The following is an 18,525-nucleotide window of genomic DNA, read 5'->3' as shown; positions in this document are numbered from 1 at the left end:
TTAGGATTCAGCAAAGGAGGACAAAGGGATTAATTAAGAGGGGGAAAATTGAATATGAGTGTAAGCTTGCAGGGAACATAAATACTGACTGTAAAAGCTTTTATAGATATGTGAAGAGAAAAAGATTGGTGAAGTCAAGCGTAGGTCCCTTGCAGTCAGAATCAGGGGAATTTATAATGGGGAACAAAGAAATGGCAGACCAATTAAATACATACTTTGGTTCTGTCTTCACAAAAGAGGACACAAATAACCTCTGAGATGTCAGGGAACATAGGGTCTAATGAGAGGGAGGAACTGAATGAAATCAGTATTTGTAGGGAAATGGTGTTAGGGAAATTGACGGGATTGAAGGCCGATAAATCCCCAGGGCTTGATAATCTACATCCTAGGGTACTTAAGGAAGTGGCCCGAGAAATAGTAGATGCATTGCTGGTCATCTTCCAAAATTCTATAGACTCTGGAACAGTTCCCATGGATTGGAGAGTAGCTAATGTAACCCCACTATTCAAAAAAGGTGGTAGAGAGAAAATGGGGAATTATAGACCGGTAAGCCTGACATTGGTAGTGGGGAAAATGCTAGAGTCCATTATAAAAGATGTAATAGCAGAGCATTTGAAAAACATTGACAGGATCGGACAAAGTCAACATGGATTTACAAAAGGTAAATCGTGCTTGACTAATCTACTGGAATTTTTTGAGGATGTAACTGGTAGAATAGATAAGGGAGAACCAGTGGATGTGGTGTATTTGGACTTTCAGAAGGCTTTTGATAAGGTCCTGCATAAGAGATTAGCGTGTAAAGTTAAATAACATGGGATTGGCAGTCAGGTACTGGCTTGGATAAAGATGTGGTTGGCAGACAGGAAGCAAAGAGTTGGAATAAATGGGTCTTTTACCGAGTGGCAGGCAGTGACTCGTGGGGTACCGCAGGGATCGATGCTAGGACCCCAGCTATTCACACTATATATTAATGATCTAGACAAGGGAACTAGATGTAATATCTCCAAGTTTGCAGACGACACAAAGCTGGGTGGGCGTGTGTGCTGTGAGGAGGATGCCGAGAGACTCCAGTATGATTTGGACAGGCTGGGTGATTGGGCAGATGCAGTTTTATGTGGATAAATGCGAGGTTATCCACTTTGGTGGCTGTGGTAAACCACTTTTATCGTTCACTATCGTTACACTATAGTTATCACTGTTATATCGTTACTCTATGGTTATCACTGTTCACACTGTTGTATCACTATACGAGGTCGCCTCTTGTCACGCTGCTATACCTGGGCTGACCACTGCTGACTCCGCCCATGACTCCACCTACCTGCCCAGGTATAAAGGTAGTCGACTGGCTGGCATTCCTCCTTGTTGTATCCGATCACCCACGAGGGTGGGCTCTGTTATTTAGCCAATAAAAACCTATAGTTACTTTCTTAACTCGTCGCTTTTCATTGGATGAATTGATAGGTATATCAATTTTATTGGCTAAATTTTAAAATGTCGACACTTGAGCAGTCAAACGACCAGCCAAACGACCAGCCAGACGCCCAGCTACAACAGCCACAGCAGCCGGCCTGGCTGCGAGCCCTCAGACCACCGTACCTGGACCTAAACCCACAGGCAGCAAACTCAGCCCTCGACTTCGAACACTGGCTGAGCGGCTTCGAAGCCTACCTGGGAGAATCCGGCGTGCCTCAGAAATCCATGCTAAGAGTTCTGAACGCCCAAGTGAGCCCTAAAGTATTCGCACTCATCCGGGACCTTAAAACATACGAGGACGCCATCAACCGGCTGAAAAGACAGTACCAAACCCCGGTAAATTCCATGTATACCAGACACCTCCTAAGATCCCGCCCGCAACAGCCAGGAGAGCCCGTGGAGGAATTTTTACGGGTGCTAAAAGCACTCGGCAGAGACTGTAACTTTAAAGCGGTAACGGCGGCAGAAAATACTGAAGACAATGTGCGCGATGCCTTCGTGAAAGGCCTGCGGTCCGACTACTCACGGCAAAGACTACTGGAAGCAAGGGACCTCGACCTGGACAAAGCTGCAGCCCTCGCTCTCTCTCTAGAGGTGGCCCATCGGGACCTCGAGGCATACTCAAGGTACTGTAACTCGCGACCCTGGGACTTGGGACCGACCCCGACCGCGATACCCCCCGCAGCAACCCCCCTGGGACCTACCTCAGCGTCCCGGACCCGATCGAGACCGCCACCCCCGGTACCAGCTCCGACATCGGACCCCCGCGATCGGGCCGCCGGCTGCTTCTTCTGCGGCCAAGCGAAACACCAGAGGTCGCGCTGCCCAGCCAGGAACTCTACCTGCTCAAACTGCATGAAGAAAGGCCACTTCGCTAAGGCCTGCAGAGGTGGATCATCAGAGGCCAGCAGTGCCTCATGCGAGCTGTGGGGGCGGCCATCTTCCTTCAAGGCAACAGAGGCCAGCATCCCCACGTGAGTCATGGGGTGGCCATCTTTGATACAGGCAACCGACACCAGCAGTGCCTCATGTGAGTTATGGGGGCAGCCATCTTCTCCGCCATTTTGTCCAACCTCGTGGGAGACGCCATTTTACCCACCACGCCCGACCGCCATCGTGCCTCTAGACCCGACTACCGCCTCAACCGCAGACTACAACAACTCGCTCAGCTATACACTAGCCTTCGTCACACTGGACCAGGCCCGCCCGCATCACCTGTCCAAGTCGATGATGGACATCAAAGTAAACGGCCACGCCACGACCTGTCTGTTCGACAGCGGAAGCACGGAAAGCTTCATCCACCCAGACACGGTGAGCTACTACTCCCTCCCTGTCCTGCCAACGCGCAACCGGATCTCGATGGCATCGAGGTCACACGCCACAGACATCAGCGGCTACTGTGTTGTGACCCTGTCGGTTAAGGGTACGGAGTATAAAAATTTTAAACTCCTCGTCCTGCCCCAGCTATGCGCTGCCGTCCTACTAGGCCTAGACTTCCAATCCCACCTCCAAAGCGTCACGCTAGCATATGGCGGACCCCTCCCCCCACTCACAGTCGACAACCAGCAGATTTTAAACCACCCACCGCGTAACACCTGCGGCCTATCCACCCTCAAGGTCCCACCACCTTCCTTGTTCGCTAACCTCACCCCCGACTGCAAACCCGTCGCTACCAAGAGCAGGCGGTACAGCGCCGGGGACAGAGCTTTCATTAGCTCTGAGGTGCAGCGTCTCCTGAAGGAGGGCATCATCGAGGGGAGCAGCAGCCCCTGGCGTGCCCAGGTCGTGGTCGTTAAGACCGGCAATAAAAACCGCCTGGTCATCGACGACAGCCAGACCATAAACAGGTACACCCAGCTGGACGCATACCCCCTTCCCCGCATATCTGATATGGTCAATCAGATTGCGCAGTACCGGGTATTCTCCACCATCGACCTCAAGTCGGCCTATCACCAACTCCCTATCCGCCCTGAGGACCGCCAGTATACAGCCTTCGAGGCGAACGGCCGCCTCTACCACTTCCTTAGGGTTCCCTTCGGCGTCACCAACGGGGTTTCGGTCTTCCAAAGGGAGATGGACCGGATGGTTGACCAGAACGGGCTGCACGCCACGTTTCCCTATCTAGATAACGTCACCATCTGCGGCCGCGACCGGCAGGACCACGATGTTAATCTGGAGAGATTCCTCCGTACGGCCCAACGGCTGAACCTCACCTACAATAAGGATAAATGTGTGTTTAACGCCTTGCCATCCTCGGCTGTGTAGTAGAGAACGGAGTCATCGGCCCCGACCCCGAAAGAATGCGCCCCCTCATGGAGCTACCCCTCCCCCACTGTCCAAAGGCACTGAAGAGAACCCTGGGGCTCTTCGCCTACTATGCCCAATGGGTGCCCAATTATGTGGACAAAGCCAGACCCCTCATGAAGTCCACATCCTTCCCCCTTACGGAGGAAGCGTGCGCAGCCTTCTCCCTCATTAAGGGAGACATTGCCAAGGCCACAATGCACGCAGTGGACGAGTCCATCCCCTTCCAAGTCGAGAGCGATGCATCCGACTTCGCCCTAGCCGCCACCCTTAACCAGGAGGGGAGACCGGTGGCCTTCAAGGACCCTACAGGACCCCCGAGATCCGACACTCGTCGGTCGAGAAGGAGGCCCAGGCGATTGTGGAGGCGGTACGACGCTGGAGGCACTACCTGGCAGGCAAACGATTTACCCTCCTTACCGACCAACGTTCGGTCGCTTTTATGTTTAATAACAAGCTGAGGGGCAAAATCAAGAATGACAAGATCTTGAGGTGGAGAATCGAGCTCTCCACCTATGATTATGATATCTTGTACCGGCCAGGTAAGCTGAACGAACCCCCCGATGCTCTGTCATGAATTACATGCGCCAGCGTGCAAAGTGATAGACTTCAGACCCTCCACAACGACCTCTGCCACCCCGGGGTCACCAGACTTTACCACTTCATTAAGGCCCGCAACCTGCCCTACTCCATCGAGGAGGTCAGGACCATGACCAGGAACTGCCAGACCTGTGCCGAGTGCAAACCGCACTTCTTTAGGCCGGACAGAGCAAGCCTGATCAAGGCCACCCGCCCCTTCGAGCGCCTGAGCATTGACTTTAAGGGGCCCCTCCCGTCCTCTGACCGTAATGTGTACTTCCTCAACATTGTTGAGGAGTACTCCCGTTTCCCCTTTGCCTTCCCCTGCCCAGACATGACCAGTACCACGGTCATTAAATGCCTGAACGACCTCTTCGCCTTGTTCGGGTTCCCAAACTATATACATGGTGACCGGGGCTCCTCCTTCATGAGCGAGGAACTCCGTCAGTTCCTACTAGCGAGAGGTATTGCTGCAAGCAGGACCACCAGCTACAACCCCCGAGGGAACGGCCAGGTGGAAAGAGAGAACGCGACGGTATGGAAGGCCGTCCTCTTAGCCTTAAAGTCTAAGGGCCTCCCAACCTCCCGCTGGCAGGAAGTCCTCCCGGCAGCGCTGCATTCCACCTGGTCACTACTTTGCACTGCCATCAACGCCACCCCCCATGAACGAATGTTTGCTTTCCCCAGGAAGTCGACTACGGGAACCACGCTACCAACCTGGCTGACCTCTCCGGGGCCCGTCTTGCTGCGAAAGCACGTGAGGGCCCATAAAACAGACCCCCTGGTCGAGAGGGTGCACCTCCTGCACGCCAACCCCCAGTACGCCTATGTGGCATACCCAGACGGGTGGGAGGACACAGTCTCCTTACGAGACCTCGCACCCTCGGGCACTCCGGAGACACCACCTTCACCCCCCCCACCACCCCCCCCAATTCCAGCCCAGGTAGACGGCATGCCGGAACCCCACGAGCCTTCGCCGACCACGCAGACACCAGCATTAACACCGGATAATGCAACACCGCCGCTGCGACGATCAGAAAGGCTTACGAGGCCTCCGGACAGACTGACATACTAGAACTGGTAGTACACTTCACCCCGCCGGACTCCAATCTAAACAAGGGGTGAATGTGGTAAACCACTTTTATCGTTCACTATCGTTACACTATAGTTATCACTGTTATATCGTTACTCTATGGTTATCACTGTTCACACTGTTGTATCACTATACGAGGTCGCCTCTTGTCACGCTGCTATACCTGGGCTGACCACTGCTGACTCCGCCCATGACTTCACCTACCTGCCCAGGTATAAAGGTAGTCGACTGGCTGGCATTCCTCCTTGTTGTATCCGATCACCCACGAGGGTGGGCTCTGTTATTTAGCCAATAAAAACCTATAGTTACTTTCTTAACTCGTCGCTTTTCATTGGATGAATTGATAGGTATATCAGTGGCAAAAACAGGAAGGCAGATTATCTGAACGGCAATAGATTGGGAGAAGGGGAAGTGCAACGAGACCTGGATGTCCTTGTGCACCAGTCGCTGAAGGTAAGCATGCAGGTGCAGCAGGCGGTTAAGAAGGCAAATGGTATGTTGGCCTTCATAGCGAGAGGATTCACGTATAGGAGCAAGGATGTCTTGCTGCAGTTGTACAGGGCCTTGGTGAGACCACATCTTGAGTATTGTGTGCAGTTTTGGTTGCCTTATCTGAGGAAGGATGTCCTTGCCATGGAAGGAGTTCAGCGAAGATTCACCAGACTGATGCCTGGGATGGCAGGAATGACTTAGGAGGAGCAATTGGGCTTATATTTGTTGGAGTTTGGAAGAATGAGAGGGGATCTCATTGAAACTTATAAAATTCTAACAGGACTTGACAGACTAGATGCAGGATGTTCCCGATGGTGGGGGAGTCCAGAACCAGGGGTCACAGTCTAAAGATAAAGGGTAAGCCACTTAGGACAGAGATGAGGAGGAATTTCTTTGCCCAGAGTGGTGAACCTGTGGAATTCTCTGCCACAGAAGGCAGTTGAGGCCAATTCATTAAATATATTCAAGAAGGAGTTAGAAATATTTAAGGCTAAAGGGATCTGGGGAGAAAGCAGGGACAGGGTACTGAATTTGGATGATCAGCCATGATCTCATTAAATGGTGGAGCTGGCTCGAGGGGCCGAATGGCCTACTCCTGCTCCTATCTTCTATGTTTCTATTTCTAATCTTATGCAAGATAGTTCTGTAAAGCGGTGGTTCAAAGAAATTTCAGATGAGTGTAAGTGAGACACTGCAGTTCAGTCTATGACACCCACAAGCCATGTACTCAAACGGAACAAGCTTGGGGTTTGATGTAGTAGAAGGCAAAAGAGATGAGAACTGAAATAATAGAGTAAGAAAAGGCCGAAAAATGTAAGTCGGTAACAGAACATTAAATTAGTCTCTTATCATGGAGAAATCAAATATTCGAAACACTCCGTTTCAAGCAAATATTTCTTTTAAATATTTAAAGAATATTAATCTCCAGCCAATTATCGGGGTTAGTAAGTGTGGTAAACCAGTTTGTATTCCACTGTGTACATGTCTGTACATGCCTCGGCTGACTCCTCCCACGAGTCCAGGTATAAAGGTGACTGCTCCACAGTCCCTCGATATTCTGGACTGGTCGACCACTCGAGGCACACTTTCATTCTCTTGTTAATAAAAGCCTGTTAGTTACTCGCTTAACCTCAGTCTTTTGAGTAATTGATAGCGCATCAATTTTATTAACAAGATTTTTTATAATGGAGTAGATCCTCACACCAGCATGCCTGGACTTACACCATCGGGAGGCGGACGCATCCACCAAGTTTGCTCACTGGCTTAGGTGCTTTGAAAAATTCCTGATCGCCTCCGCTGCAACGGTCAATCGGATGAGGACAAACTGGATGTCCTGACCTCCAAAGTGAACCACCGAGCGTACTCGGTCATCCAGGACGTGACCTCGTACACGGCTGCTATCAAGCTCCTCAAGGACCAGTACACGCGCCCAGTGAACGAGGTGTACGCCAGGCACCTCCTGGGGAGTCGTAAACAACAACCTGGGGAATCGACCGAGGAATACCTTCAGCCACTGTCTGTGCTTGGCCGGGCCTGTGGTTGTAAGGATGTAAAGGCCGCCGTGTACAGAGGAACTTATCCGGGACGCTTTTGTAGCGGGCCACAGGTCCAATTACACCCGACAGCGACTGTTGGAGCAGAGTGACCTCGACCTCAACAAGGCCTCTGAACTCGCACTATCATTGGACGCAGCCTACCGGGGCATGGATGCCTACTCCCCTGCACCGTGGACGCCGCGGGGAACGACAGCCTGGGACACGGTAGGACCGTCTCATAGCGCCGTGCCACCCCAGCCACGGCCCAACTACCGCAGCAGTGTCCCAAGGCCAAAAATGCTACTTCTGTGGCCAGGCCAAACACCCCAGAGCGCACTGCGGGAAGAAGGGACACTACGCCAGCGTCTGCAGGGCCAAAGCCACCCCGAACCCCAGCAGCGCCGCGTGTGGGCCGTGCTGGGCCGCCATCTTGGGCCTCCCCAGCCATGTGCGAACCACCGGAACAGCAGCCATTTTGGACGCCTCCAGCCACATGGGGATCATTGGCGACGCCAGCCGGGACGCAGCAGGCCCCCAACACCGCCTCATCGGATACCCGCAGCGACACACCGACCCCTACGCTGGCCTCCGTTACGCTGGACCAAGCGAGACCGCACCAACTGGCCCGGTCCACAATGGACATTAAGGTAAATGGTCACGAAACAATCTGCCTTTTTGACTCTGGGAGCACGGAGAGCTTCATCCACCCCAACACGGTGCGGCGTTGCTCTCTCCCAGTCCTGCCTGCGCACCAGCGGATTGCTATGGCCTCCGAGTCCCAGTCGGCGGACATTGGCGGCTACTGCGTGGTGACACTCTTAGTAGACGGGACTGTGTACGATAATTTTAAACTTCTGGTCCTGCCCCACCTCTGCGCTGCCGTTCTACTGGGGTTAGATTTTCAGTGCCACCTTAAAAGTGTTACGATGGCGTACGGTGGACCCCTCCCCCCACTCACAGTCCGCAGCCAGCAGCTTCCAAATTGCCCGCCGCGCACCAGGTGCAACCTCTCCACACTCAGAGTCACCCCCCCCCCCCACTGTTTGCTAACCTCACCCCCAACTGTAAGCCCATCGCCACAAAGAGCAGGCAATACAGAATTTACAGTTTTGGGGAACAGGACAGGGAAGAATGTTCTGAATTTCTATCCTGTACTTACAGGGCTGACTTTTGTAAACTCCTTTTACAGGTTATTAGAAATATGGGAAAATATGCAAACTGGAAACATTGGCCTTTATTACAGGAGGATTTGAGTATAAGAGTAAAGACATCTTACTGCAATTATATAGGGCCCTGGTGAGACCACACCTGGAGTATTGTGTACAGTTTTGGTCTCCTTACCTAAGGAAGGATATACTTGCCATAGAGGGAGTGCAACAAAGGTTCACCAGACTGGTTCCTGGGATGGGGATATTGTCCTATGAGGAGAGATTGAGTAGACTAGGTCTATATTCACTAGAGTTTAGAAGAATGAGAGGTGATCTTACTGAAACACACAAAACTCTCTCAGGGCTTGACAGGGTAGATGCAGGGAGGATGTTTCCCCTGGTTGGGGAATCTAGAACCAGGGGTCACAGTCTCAGAATAAGGGTCGGCCATTTAGGACTGAGTTGAAGAGACATTTCTTCTCTCGGAGGCTGGTGAATCTTTGGAATTCTCTACCCCAGAGGGCTGTGGAGGCTCAGTCGTTGAGTATATTCAAAACAGAGATCAACAGATTTTTGAATATTAAGGGCATCAAGGGATATGGGGATAGTGCAGGAAAGTGGAGACGAGGTAGAAGATCAGCCAGGATCTTATTGACTGGTGGAGCAGGCTCGAGGGGCCGAATGGCCTATTCTTGCTCCGATTTCTTATGTTCTTATGAAACTCAAACCAAACATCACATCAAGATCTGACAGTCACTCGATTCATCAGGACCTGAATATTATCAGCCTTTGAATGTGGAAGGAGAAATGTTTGTCTGTGAAAAGATTTCAAACATCAGTGTGACTGGAAAAGCACCAAGACACAGACACCCGAGTGAGAGTGTTCCAGTGCACTGACTGTGGAAAGAGCTTTAACCAGTTCCACAGCCTGAAAAAACATTGCACCGTTCGCAGCTGGGAGAAACCGTACATGTGTTGTGTGTGTGGACAAGGCTTCAACTGATCGTCCAACCTGGAGAGACACCGAGTTCACAAGTGACTGCAGGGGTTGGATTCTGCTGTTAATCACATCCAGGACTGAACCATGTTCATTCTGATAGTTGGGGTTTGTTTCTGCTGATGTTAATAACCCCCATAACTGGGTTGGAGTTTAATATGTCAAATAAATCACCTTTGTTTCAAACACAGTGTGTAGAGTATTTGATTTCTCCAAGATAAGAGATGAATTGATGTCCTGCTACTGACTGCTCCATTTTAGGGCCTTTTCTCCTTTCTAACTCTAGATTATTTCAGTTCTCATACCTTCGGTTTCTCTCATGGACAAGTCCCAACTCCCCATACATTCCAGAGTGCCTCTCCTAGCCTTGGTATCCAGGGAAGGTCTCGGTAACACACCCGGGATCACTAAACACAAAACCCAGTCTGTTAATCACTTTCAGCTACTGGGCTTAGTGTGTGCCCCACAGCATCTCTCTCACCTTCGATGTGTGAATAGAGAATCATGCCTGCAAACCTGGTTTTAAATTTAATTCCACTCAAACTATATTTAACAAGTAAACACGTCTCAACAAATAATGGACAAAAAGCCAGAGGGCAGATGAGACATTTTTCACTCCGTGAGTTGTTGTGATCTGGAATGCACTGTCTGAAAGGGGGTGGACGCAGATTCAATAGTAACTTTCAAAAGGGAATTGGATCTACTTAAAGGAAAAGTTTGTGGGGCTATGGGGAAAGGGCCGGGGAATGGGATTAATTGGCAGCTCTTTCAAAGATGATCACGGCCCTATAAGGCAGCTCGATATTCACAGGAGAAAGGCTGATATCTAACTCCCCGAGAGTAGAGAAAGATCCCAACTCTCTGAAACACCTTGAATTCTTTCTAAAAGCCTTTCAAATGCTGACAGATTCCTTCCTTCTTTTGAAATTCCACTTCCGTGCGCCGGGGGTGCAGGCAGTGCTGGGCACAGAGGGAGCAGCAAACTGGGTTCAGAGTGGGCTCGCTGGGTGTATCTTACCCGGGGTTTTCTGACGAGTAGCTTAATAAGGCCTTTAAAAATAGCAAACCAAGCACTGGGCTTCATTTCTAGAGGGATAGAATTGAAAAGTAGAGAAGTTCTGTTAAACTTGTGTCGAACCTTGGTTAGACCACACTTGGAGAACTCTGCACAGTTCTGGTCTCCATATTATAAAGAGGATATAAAGGCACTGGAGTCTGTGCAAAAAAGATTCACAGGGTTATACCAGAACTGAGAGGATGTACTTATCAGGAAAGACTGGACAGGCCGGGGCTCTTTTCTCTCGACCTGATAGAGGTCTTTAAAACTGTGAAGAGGTTCGATAGGGTGGACGGAGAGAAGAGGTTTCCTTCTGTGGGGGAATCCAAAACTAGGGGCCATAAATATAAGAGAGTCACCAATAAATTCAATGTGGAATTCTTTACCCAGAGAGTGGTGAGAATGTGGGACTCGCTACCACATGGAGTGGTTGAGGTGAATAGCACGGATACATTACAGGGGAAGCTCGATAAGTACACGAGGGAGAAAGGAATAGAAGGATCTGCTGATAAGTTTGGATGAAGAGGAGCAGGAGGAGGCTCGTGTGGAGCAGAAACACCGGCACGGACCAGTTGGGCCGAATGGCCTGTTTCTGTGCTGCAGACTCTCTGTAACTCTGTGAATTCCTCATCCCTGTGGGAGCCGATATTGGTCAAAAACTGCTTCTTGGGTATTTCTGACAGTCAATATTAGTGGAGACTGAACCAATCACACAGCTCGGTGTCAGATTGAATTATTCCTCTCTCCAGCCTGTAACATAGAAACATAGAAGATAGGAGGAGTAGGCCATTTGGCCCCTCGAGCCTGCTCCGCCATTCAGTGCGATCATGGCTAATCATCCAAATTCAGTACCCGGTCCCTGCTTTCTCCCCATATCCCTTTATCCTTAAGAAATATATCCAACTCCTTCTTGAATATATTTAATGAACTGGCCTCCACCGCCTTCTGTGGTAGAGCGTTCCACAGGTTCACCACTCTCTGGGTGAAGAAATTCCTCCTCATCTCTGTCCTAAATGGCCTACCCTTTATCCTTAGACTGTGTCCCCTGGTTCTGGACTCCCCGACCATCGGGAACATCCTTCCTGCATCTAGTCTGTCCAGTCCTGTCAGAATTTTATAAGTTTCAATGAGATCCCCTCTCATTCTTCTAAACTCCAGCGAGTACAAGCCCAATCGACCCAATCTCTCCTCATAAGTCATTCCTGCCATCCCAGGTATCAGCCTGGTGAATCTTACCTGAACTCCTTCCATGGCAAGCACATCCTTCCTCAGATATGGCGACCAAAACTGCACACAATACTCAAGATGTGGTCTCACCAAGGCCCTGTACAACTGCAGCAAGACATCCTTGTTCCTGTACTCAAACCCTCTCGCTACAAAGGCCAACATACCATTTGCCTTCTTAACCGCCTGCTGCATCTGCATGCTTACCTTCAGCGACTGGTGCACAATGACGCCCAGGTCTTGTTGCACTTCCCCTTCTCCCAATCTATTGCCATTTAGATAATAATCTGCCTTCCTGTTTTTGCCACCAAAGTGGACAACCTCACATTTATCCACATTATACTGCATCTGCCATGCTTCTGCCCAATCACCCAACCTGTCCAAATCATCCTGGAGTTTCTCGACATCCTCCTCACAGCACACACGCCCACCCAGCTTTGTGTCATCTGCAAATTTGGAGATATTACATCTAGTTCCCTTGTCCAGATCATATATATATTTTGTGAATAGCTGGGGTCCTAGGACCGATCCCAGCAGTACCCCACAAGTCACTGCCTGCCATTCAGAAAAAGACCTCTTTATTCCAACTCTTTGCTTTCTGTCTGCCAACCAGTTCTCTATCCAAGTCAATACCTTGCCCCCAATCCCATGTGCCTTAACTTTACACGCTAATCTCTTATGCGGGACCTTAACGAAGGCCTTCTGAAAGTCTAGATATGCCACATCCACTGGCTCTCCCTTATCTATTTTACCAGTTACATCCTCAAAAAATTCCAGTAGATTAGTCAAGCATGATGTACCTTTTGTGAATCCATGTTGACTTTGTCCGATCCTGTCACTGTTTTCCAAGTGCTCTGCTATTACATCTTTTATAATGGACTCTAGTATTTCCCCCACTACCGATGTCAGGCTTACTGGTCTGTAATTCCCTGTTTTCTCTCTACCACCTTTTTTGAATAGTGGGGTAATATTAGCTACCCTCCAATCTATGGGTACTGTTCCATTGAATGTTGGAAGATGATCAGCAATGCATCTACTATTTCTAGGGCCACTTCCTTAAGTACCCTAGGATGTAGATTATCAGGCCCTGGGGATTTATCGGCCTTCAGTCCCATCAATTTTCCTAACACCATTTCCCTACAAATACTGATTTCTTTCAGTTCCACCCTTTCATCAGACCTTATGTTCCCCGGCATCTCTGGGAGGTTTTTTGTGTCCTCCTTTGTGAAGACAGAACCAAAATATGTATTTAGTTGGTCTGCCATTTCTTTGTTCCCCATTATAAATTCCCCTGATTCTGACTGCAAGGGACCTATGCTTGACTTCAATCTTTTTCTCTTCACATATCTATAAAAGCTTTTACAGTCAGTTTTTATGTTCCCTGCAAGCTTACTCTCATATTCTATTTTCCCCTTCTTAATTAATCCCTTTGTCCTCCTTTGTTGACTCCTAAACTGCTCCCAATCCTAAGGATTATTACTTTTTCTGGCCAATTTGTATGTCCTCTCCTTGGATCTTATGCTATCCCTAATTTCCCTTGTTAGCCACGGTTGAGTCACCTTTTTTGTTTTATTTTAATGCGAAACTGGGATGAACAAATTCTGTAGTTCATCCATTCGGTCTTTGAATGTTTGCCATTGCCTATCCACAGTCAACCCTTTGAGTGACATTCCCCAATCAATCCTACCCAACTCGCGCCTCAGACCATCGTAGTTTCCTTTATTTAAATTTAGGATCCTAGTCTCAGTCAACTACTTCATTCTCCATCTTAATGAAGAATTCGATCATATTATAAATCGCTCCGACCCAAGGGGCCTCGTACAACAAGATTGCTAAATAATCCTTTCTCGTTACATAATACCCAGTCTAAGATGGCCTGATCTCCAGTTGGTTCCTCGACATAATGGTCCAGGAAACCATCCCGTAAACACTCCAGGAATTCCTCCTCCACAGTATCGTTACTAATTTGGTTAGCCCAATCTCTATGTAGCTTAAAGTCACCCATGATGACTGCTGTGCCCTTATTGCACGCTTCTTTCATTTCCCTTTTAATGGCATCCCTGACCTCCGCATTACTGTTTGGAGGTCTGTATACCACTCCCACTAACGTTTTCTGCCCCTTAGTATTTCTCAATTCTACCCATACAGATTCCACATCATCAGAGCTAATGTCCTTCCTTACAATTGTGTTAATCCCTTCTTTAACCAGTAATGCTACCCCACCTCCCTTTCCTTTTTACGATAGCAAAATACTGCAGATGTTGGAAATCCAAAATAACAACAGAAAATGCTGGAAAAACTCAGCAGGCCAGGCAACATCCATGGAGAGAAATTTGAGTTGACGTTTCAGGTTTGACCCTTCTTTGAAGAAAACCCTGTTTTGAAGAAGGGTCAAACCCGAAACGTCAACTCAAATTTCTCTCCACGGATGTTGCCTGACCTGCTGAGTTTTTCCAGCATTTTCTGTTGTTATTTCCCTTTCCTTTTTGCCTAGCTTACCTGAATATCGAATACCCCTGGATGTTGAGTTCCCAGCCTTGGCCATCCTTGAGCCACGTTTCCGTAATCCCAACCAAATCATATTAGTTTACCTCTATTTGCACAGCCAATTCATCCACCTTATTACGAATGCTCCTCGCATTAAGACACAAAGCCTTCAGAAGGCAACACACCATCCTGGAGTCTCGTTTGCGGACGCAGCAACGCCTATCTATTCCACTCACACACGTAAAGATGAGACTTGCATTTATACAGCCTCTTTCATGACCTCAGGATGCCCCAAAACACTTCACAACCAATCAAGTACTTTTGAAGCATAGTCACTGTTGTAATGTAGAAAACGTGGCAGCTAATTTGTGCACAGCAAGCTCCCACAAACAGCAATGTGATAATGACCAGGTCATCTGTTTTATTTTAGTGATAAATATTGGCCAGGACACCAGAAATCACTCCCCTGCTCTCCTTCTCAATAGTGCCATGGGATCTTTTCCACCCGAGAGCGCAGACAGGGCCTCGGTTTAATGTTTCATCCGAAAGACGGCACTTCCGACAGTGCAACACTCCCTCAGTACTGCACAGGAGTGTCAGCCGAGATTCTTGTGCTCAAGTCTCTAGGGTGGGACTTGAACCCACAACCTTCTGACTCAGAGGCGAGAGTGCTGCCCACTGAGCCAAGGCTGGTACAGCAGCACCTCAACACTGCCTCATCACCCTGCGAGCTTCTGGTAAATAGATTTGCTGAATAAATTTAAAACCAGGTTCTGAGGCGTGATGCTCTATTCACAGATCGAAGGAGAGAGAGATGCTGGGGGGGCACACACTAAGTCCAGTAGCTGAAAGTGATTAACAGACTGGGTTTTGTGTTTAGTGATCCCGGGTGTGTTACCGATACCTTCCCTGGATACCAAGGCTAGGAGAGGCACTCTGGAAGGTATGGGGAGCTGGGACTTGTCCATGAGAGTAACCGAAGGTATGAGAACTGAACTAATCTAGAGTTCAAAAAGGAGAAAAGGCCCTAAAATGGACATCAATTAGTCCCTTATCTTGGAGAAATAACAAACATAACACAGCCCAGTTATAGGGGTTAATAACATTGGTAGAAACAAACATAGGATGTGATTAACAGCAGAATCCTACCCCTACAGTCACTTATGAACTTGCTGGTGTCTCACCAGGTAAGATGATCGAGTGAATCTCTTCCCACACACGGAGCAGGTGAACGGATTCTCCCTAGTGTGAACCCGTTGGTGTGTCAGCAGGTTGGATGAAGTAGTGAATCCCTTCCCACACACAGAGCAGGTGAACAGCCTCTCTCCGCTGTGAGTGCGTTGGTGGGCCTTGAGACTGGATGATAGAGTGAATCCTTTACCACACAGAGCAGGTGAATGGCCTCGCCCCAGTGTGAACCCGTTGGTGTGTCAGCAGATCCTTTGCGCTTTTAAAGCTCTTCTCACAGTCAGCACATTTAAAAGCTCTATCAAGGTGAACAAGTTGGTGTGTCAGCAGGTGGGATGACTTAGTGAATCCCTTCCCACACACGGAGCAGGCGAACGGCCTCTCCCCGGTGTGACTGCGTCGAGGAGTTTTCAAACTCAGATGGGTAATTGAATCCCTTCCCACAGTCCTCACATTTCCACAGTTTCTCCATGGTGCGGGTGTCCTTGTGTCTCTCCAGGTTGGACGATCAGTTGAAGCCTCGTCCTCATACAGAACACGTGTACGGTTTCTCCCCGCTGTGAATGATGCGATGTTTTTTCAGGCTGTGTAACTGGTTAAAGCTCTTTCCACAGTCAGTGCACTGGAACACACTCACTTGGGTATGTGTGTCTCAGTGCTTTTCCAATCACACTGATGTTTGAAATCTTTTCCCACAGACAGAACAGGCAAACATTTCTCCTTCCACATTCACAGGCTGATGATATTTGGGTCCTGATGAATGGAGTGACTGTCAAATCTTGATGTGATGTTTGGTTTGATTTTGCAGTGTGTAAATGCTGCCCTTCTCACAGCCTGTAAAAGGAGTTTACAAAAGCCATCACTGTGAGTCCTCCTGGTTCCTGGCCAAGGGGGCCGCGTATGCGCCCTGCTAACCCCTGAGCCTCTCAAGATGGCGGCCGTTACCCCAGGCCTGTCACCGGGAGAAAGCCCCGCAGCTGCCGCCCCGCTCGGGGCAAACGCCCGGCCCGGAGGCTCTTGTTTGGGGCCTGAGGCCCACCCCGGGTGTTTGTGAAGCGGATAATGTTGACTGTTTTAATAATGGGGCCTGGGGCCGCACTCGGGGCGTGTGCAGCCCGCGTCACCCCAGGGTTCATTTTTTTTCTTTTTTTAAAAAATGTTTACAGTACAAACTGCAACTATTTAATAAACCAAGAATCCGTACACGCCAGTCCAACTGGCATTGTTCATTCACTCATTCATTCCTCCATTCGTCCGCTCAAGCGCAAGTTCCATGTGCATGACTGCGTACATGTGTGCCATTTCTATCTGCGTGCATGCCTATGTGTTCGTTCATCTGTCCGGCAGGCTTCACGCTCACCAAGCCGACTTTAACCTGGGGAGCGAGGGCCCTTCATCCGGTCGACCGTAAGTTCCAATGTGTCAGCGTGCGTATCATTTGTCTACCTGTGTGCATTCGTTCATCCGTCCGGCAGGCCTCACGCTCACCGAGTGACCCCCATCCTGGGGAGCGGGCCCTTCATTCGGTCGAACGTAAGTTCCATTGTGTATGCGTGCATATATTTGTATCCGCATGCGTGCGTTCACTAGAGCGTTCGTTCGTTCAAGGAAGGCTTTAACACTAAATAACACAATATAGAAAATCCCACAACCATATCAAAAAATCACTTAAGACTTCAAGTAAACTACTTTTAACCAGAACCCGAAACTTCTTCAAAAACAAGTAATACTAGTTCAATGCCAGTCCTATTGGCACTCTAATAACTCTTCGTCTTCACTTGATGTTATCTAACCATATAATGTCATAATCCTTATCCACAGTCTTCAACCTTTCCACAGAAAAGAAACCGACCACTTACTCAAATCCCGTAAAAGAAGAAAACGACTACTCAAATTCCCTTCTCGCTGTTATCACTCACAGGACCCAGCCATCAAGACATTCGTTATTCCTTGCCGATATACCTTGTTTTGTCTTTTATTTTCCTTTTTTACTTTTATCCCGTTCTCTTTTCCCATCTTATGGCTGTTCAAGCACCATACTATAGATGGGAACAGTCTGTCTTTCCTCCACCAAATGGCGGCGCACAAACCCGATCCCATCACCGAAACAAAGCCTCACAGCTGCCACCAGATGGAGCACAGACGGGGCCGCTGGAACTCATTCGGGCCCAAGACCGTTCTTCGACCTTTAGAAACCGTGCAGCATGCTCACTCACAGCATCTCCCGACTCCGCTTCTGTCGACCAGCCGCTCCGCCCTAGGCCTCCTGCCTGGGGTTCTCCGTGCTGGGCCTCCCGCCTAGGACACTCTCTTCTGGGTCTTCCACCCTAGGCCTTCCGCACTGTTGTTCAGGCTTAAAGGTCAAGCCCCGCCCCTCACACACTCCGATTGGTTGGAGGCCCCGCCGCCCGCTCGGTCCTCCAGCCCCGCCCCGCTCTTCCTATTGGTCCGGAGCTCCCGTCAATCACCCGGGCAGTGTGAGCTGAGCATGCGCGGACCTTGGCCGCAACCGCTAACACATCAGATGAGAGAGCTCAGGGAGCGGGTTCATGAACCCCGGGGGGACGCGGGTCGCTCACACCCCGAGCTCAGGGAGCGGGTTCATGAACCCCGGGGGGACGCGGGCCGCTCACACCCCGAGCTCGGGGAGCGGGTTCATGAACCCCGGGGGGACGCGGGCCGCTCACACCCCGAGCTCAGGGAGCGGGTTAAATTATTACACCGAGAAAGTAGTGTGAGTGTCGGAGCGCACTGTGGACAGGCTCTGCCCAGTGCTCATGGTAAAATAGTGAAATCTTTGCTATTCCGATCTTCTACTTGATCGGCCCTTCCCTCAGACTGCTCAAGCAGGGCAGAGAGAAACAGAAATCTCCTGACAGAAGCAGCACCTGAAGTTACTTTGAGTGAAACACAGTCTGCCCACAAGGTCCACACACAGGCTTCGTTGC

The 18,525-nt window shown here is 49.6% G+C and overlaps 1 protein-coding gene across 3 annotated transcripts in view; it reads right to left on the bottom strand.

The window, feature by feature from the left end:
- LOC147119011 (uncharacterized) overlaps positions 1 to 17,953 on the bottom strand; it is a 43,647-nt gene extending 25,694 nt beyond the window's left edge. Inside the window, exon 1 of one of the 3 annotated variants that reach the window (XM_085984741.1) lies at positions 17,437 to 17,953. The gene's annotated coding sequence lies outside the window, so the exon portion shown is untranslated. The remainder of the gene's footprint in view (positions 1 to 17,436) is intronic. The other 2 variants (XM_085984742.1, XM_085984743.1) reach the window with 2 other exon arrangements.
- Positions 17,954 to 18,525: the final 572 nt, after the last annotated feature.

The sequence above is a fragment of the Somniosus microcephalus genome, chromosome 4 (assembly GCF_052327205.1).
Source record: "Somniosus microcephalus isolate GS21.2 chromosome 4, FLI_Smic_1.0, whole genome shotgun sequence".
NCBI lineage: Eukaryota > Metazoa > Chordata > Chondrichthyes > Squaliformes > Somniosidae > Somniosus > Somniosus microcephalus.
Note: the sequence above shows the minus strand (reverse complement) of the source record. Positions and strands in the feature narration are given on the sequence as shown.